The 5,238-nt window shown below is 38.2% G+C and overlaps 1 pseudogene; it reads right to left on the bottom strand.

Annotated features, from left to right (window-relative positions):
• Nucleotides 1-2,892: 2,892 nt before the first annotated feature.
• LOC149480312 (uncharacterized) lies at nt 2,893-3,679 on the bottom strand (annotated as a pseudogene).
• Nucleotides 3,680-5,238: the final 1,559 nt, after the last annotated feature.

Below are 5,238 nucleotides of genomic sequence, written 5' to 3'. Positions count from 1 at the left end.
ATATTTAATTGTAGTTTAGATATCGTTATTGATGTAAAGCCAATTTGCACATAGCAATAATCTTACAAAAAATTTAATAAGCGCCTCCAATGGTAGGTAGTAGAGTTACACAATATTTTACAAATCGTCTCGTAATCGAGATGTAAATGTGCAGCCGCAATTCTAGCTAATTCATAAAATTTCTTCTCTCAAAAGGAAGATTTTACTCCGTTTTTTGCAATATTTTCATTGCTTCTCCTATCTTACTGTCGCAGCGTGATGTTTGTGCTTAAATAATAATTATATTATATAATTAAGACATTATTTCGTTCAACAACAAACAAACTCTTCATAGATTTATATGTACATAATTATATATAAGCATAGATTCAAATATTACATACATAAATATGAAACCTTCACTCTCACAAGCCGAAGCTTACATCTAGAAATCAATAAATAGAGGGTAGTTATTACTCTAAGTTGTAGTTCGTGAAACTAATAAGTGGGGGTGGCCCTCGGGCATCACCCTTCGTTGCAGGGGAGCCAGGGTTAAGACGGAGGGTGAAAGATTGCAAAATGGCGAATTCATGATAATGCGTTTAATATTCCTTAGATGGCAGAGTAAGGGATCTACGTCAGATGTTGAATAGAATATGAGTGGTGCAGAGTTTAATGTAATACTAGCTGAATCACGCCACTTGTCTGCTCCAGAAAAATAATATTTCTTTTAACTCTCTCGCTTTATAATATTAAGTAATTAATCTAGATTTTATAGTTTAACTGACTTTGGGTTGAAAAATTATGAAACATCGATTTCGTCTTGACGCTATGTAATCTATACTCATATTATAAAGCTGAAGAGTTTGTTAGTTTGAACGCGCTAATCTCAGGAACTATTGGTCCGATTTGAAAAATTCTTTCGATGTTAGATAGCCATTTATCGAGAAAGGTTCGACTATAATAAATCGACTATATATCAGCATCCTAAGACCAACAGGAGCGCAGCAATGCGAGTGAACCCTCGGGGCACAGCTAGCTCTATAATATCTATTATAATTTTTGACTTTTATGCCATAGGAAAGATCGGTAGCCACTTTCCTTACCAGAATTACGATATTTTATAATGATATTTCGATATCTTATACGTTCACGACATAAACAGACATAACTTTAACATTTTGATAAAAAAAAAACATTAGATAGGTGCAGTGTTCTTTATTTTTTAACTTAAGTAGACCATTTCATCACATTTAATTTGGTAATTATCTCTGTTAATTACGCCTCTAAATAATTTACCACAAGAAAGGAGAAGCCCCAAACAACAGAAAAACGAGATATAACAAACTTAGTTTCATGGGAAACCATACAAGTTTTAATGAAAATGCCCAAACCCATGTTTAATATACGAAGTACAGAGTATATACTTAACACGTGCTATTTGTCTTCATATTTACCCTTTTCTGTTATAAAGATAATTATAATATATATATGGGCGGATGGCCATAATCATCAGAATCACCCATATCTTCAGTAAATTATAATGTTGGTGGAAACAAATGAATCATCAATGTTACAACAAATGTTATGTAATCGCACAAATCTATGAGCTAGTAATTAGGGAATCACTTGATCAATCGCTTTTAATTAATTTCGATACAACAATGCACAAGATTACTCGGAACAATAGCGATTCGTCGCAAACGTGGTGCTCTAGCCGTTCTTCGTTTGTAACCAAGCAACGTCTGCAGCCGACCATCGACGCGACGCTCCGCTAGATCGACAGTTGTCAAATCTCGTTCCGATGTAATTCTCATCAGCCAGTAATACGTCTTCTACCAGCCAGTAATACTCCTACACGGCCATTCTGACTTTCGACCGTCCTCGGGCGCATCAAATTGCAGTCCTGTAACAATAACACAATCCATCGGACGGGTATCTGTCAATATCTACCCGCTCGCCCATCCTGACAAGCTAATACGTCGTCGTCGTCTACGTCTACTACGTAATATTACGGTCATACAACAATAATTGTCTCAGAATGAAAAAAAGCGTGTGTCCTTTCGACCACTCATGGACCGGACGGCACCTTTTCTACTCACACAACAAACAATGAACTCTTTATCGGCATGTCCTATCCTTAGGACCAATTTTTACACAGTATCATTTGGACCGGACGGGTGTGTCCTTTCGACCATGTGCATGGACCGGACGACACTGTCCCTTCGACCAAAGAACACTTATGGTTGAATCGGATAAATGTGTCACTTAAACCAGCCGCTATCAGCTGCATGGCCCGGACGACATTCCCTTCAACCACCTTAACACACCACATTACTCGATAACTGTTCTCACTCAACGTGCCAACATAGTTAAGTAGACTTCATGCAAACAATGCTTATAGATTACTCATTAGTTACAGATTGTCTTGCTCTGCATGAATTTCGACCAACTTTCGACAATTCATGGTCAATGATTTCACGATCTCAGATGTTATGTCACGCCACGCTTTATAGGGACCGTTTTAGATAATCGTTAGCAAACTTTTCAAAGTGCGCATCACACGCTCTACTTGCCCGTAAGATGCACAAGATCACTGCGCACAGTATCTGGCAACTTACTAAGATAGCTCTATTTTATCAAAAAGCAAGACGACCCGCTTTCAAACAAAAAGGGGACTGACTCACCGGATTACGGCCTCAAGATGCCACTCGACAGTCGTTGTTCGCAGACATTTACCTCTTATTTTGTAGTAGCTATACCTCCTTTTTAACCGACATCATCCTCTTTCGTTACAATTTGTTGCTACGTGTCCAGCTTGACCGCATATGCATCAGGTTACAGTCGCAATTTTCTCGGGAGCACGTGTTGCTGTTAACGGATTTTGTTGTTTAGTTATCCCAGAAGAATATTCTCAAAGACGCTTTTACATTCGGCTTGCCGGTGACAAATGACATTGGAAATCTTGCGTCCACAATTCAAGGTTGCTTCAAGTTAGGCTCTTGGATTTCAAGCTCCGATCTTCGCTTTAGAAAAATGCCTCTTAAGATTCTAAATAGCTGAGGTTTGGTAGTGACAGTATATGCGTTTAGCTGACGGCGTATCAAACCATTCTTCTGACATAAGACCGATATGACGAATCCAGCTGTTATAACATCTTCTGGCATTCGGGTTTTAGGTATAGTTTCGATCATATTCCATAAGCGCAGGGCAGCTTCTGCTGCAGTTTCTTTTGTTCCAATTTGAAAATGCAATATTTCATCATAGTAGTCTTGAAATAATTTTGGTTTACAAAATCTGGCCATTAAACTTTGTTTTACAGTCTCCCATGTGAACTCATTCAAATTTAACTTTGTCAAGCAAGAGGCGGCGCAGCCTTTCAGTGCATAGGTAAGAGCCACAAGTAAATCTACGCCCTTTAAATTTTAGTCAGTACTATAAACTCTGTAATCTTACACCAACCTTCTTCATCTACGTCTATATCTTACGGATTAAACTCAACGATTTTCACTGGACTAGACTGAGCGCTAGCAGTTACCATCGGCGATTGCGTCGTCGCTAACATCCGAGTAAGACTTCCATATTGCTTAGCAATTTCATGGCGCTATTTTCGTCAGCCGGTTGATATTCCTCGGTCAGTAGCGCTTGGTAATCCCACTTCTGATATGGGCGGATGGCCATAATCATCAGAATCACCCATATCTTCAGTAAATTATAATGTTGGTGGAAACAAATGAATCATCAATGTTACAACAAATGTTATGTAATCGCACAAATCTATGAGCTAGTAATTAGGGAATCATGATCAATCGCTTTTAATTAATTTCGATACAACAATGCACAAGATTACTCGGAACAATAGCGATTCGTCGCAAACGTGGTGCTCTAGCCGTTCTTCGTTTGTAACCAAGCAACGTCTGCAGCCGACCATCGACGCGACGCTCCGCTAGATCGACAGTTGTCAAATCTCGTTCCGATGTAATTCTCATCAGCCAGTAATACGTCTTCTACCAGCCAGTAATACTCCTACATATATGTATAGTAGTACCACTATACAGGGTGTCCCAAAAAGTAGTGATGAACGGAAGCTGGGAGGTAGAGGACCTAGAGGGCTATCCGAATCACCCCCATGTGTGTTATGCGATTTTTCGTATTTTCGGAGTTATGACTCTTTTTTCAATTTTTCACCTATCGCCGAGTACGATGATATTTTCACTCATGGTAACATCAATTATTGCGGAAGATGCTTGATTTTTTTTTGTGTGCTACGCTGAAAGATAAGCCAATTCAGTATGGTAATATTTACTATCGTTAGATCTTTGAATGGAATAAAAAAAAGGATGAAATGCCAAGAAAGGTAAAATTTCCCGGTATGTTCACCACTTCAAGGGCCCGTAAAAAAATAAAATCACATAAAAAATGTTTTCCGTTTGGCTTTTAAAAACTTGCTCTATCTATCAGGTAGCTACCCTGAAAATTTCATTTTATTATTCAGAAGGCTTCAATCGAAAAATTGAAATCTAAATGTGGTAAGTGCAAAAATTTTATTAACATGATGATCATTAAAACCAATAAATAGGTGTTTAATTACCAGAATTTTTTAAAATGACCCCGCTGTTGCTCAGTGCAAGTGCGACATCACCGTAAAAAGTTGTCTTTTAAATGTCTGAATGCCCTTTTATCATTTTTAATGGTTTCTTCTGCTACTATGAATTTCCGGGTTATTTCGTCCAAATTGTAGCAGTCTCTCGTCTTTGTAGTATCCCCACGGAAAAAAATCAATATGGTTTATGTCCGGAGACCGTTCAGGCCAGGCTAAAGGGTAAAGATACCCTGAAAGATGGATTGGTCGTTGCAGCCTGCGCATGCGCCGGTGACGCTTGCCTTAAAACCTGGCCTCCACGGTCCCTCGACCTAAACCCAATTGATTTGTTTCAATGGGGATACTAAATAGACCTCGGCTACTTGAGAGAATGCCACAATTTGGACGAAATAGCCCGGAAATTCATAGTAGCAGAAGAAACCATTTAAAATTATAAAAGGGCATAAAGACATTTAATAGACAACTTTTTACGGTGATGTCGCACTTGCATTGAGCAACAGCGGGGTTATTTTAAAAAAAATTCTGGTAACTAAACACCTATTTATTGGTTTTAATGATCATCATGTTAATAAAATTTTTGCACTTACCACATTTAGATTTCAATTTTTCGATTGAAGCCTTCTGAATAATAAAATGAAATTTTCAGGGTAGCTACC

The sequence above is a fragment of the Colias philodice genome, chromosome 18 (assembly GCF_061535455.1).
Source record: "Colias philodice isolate Cphi_HAF_F1 chromosome 18, ilColPhil1 Martin Lab GWU primary, whole genome shotgun sequence".
Taxonomy (NCBI): domain Eukaryota; kingdom Metazoa; phylum Arthropoda; class Insecta; order Lepidoptera; family Pieridae; genus Colias; species Colias philodice.
Note: the sequence above shows the minus strand (reverse complement) of the source record. Positions and strands in the feature narration are given on the sequence as shown.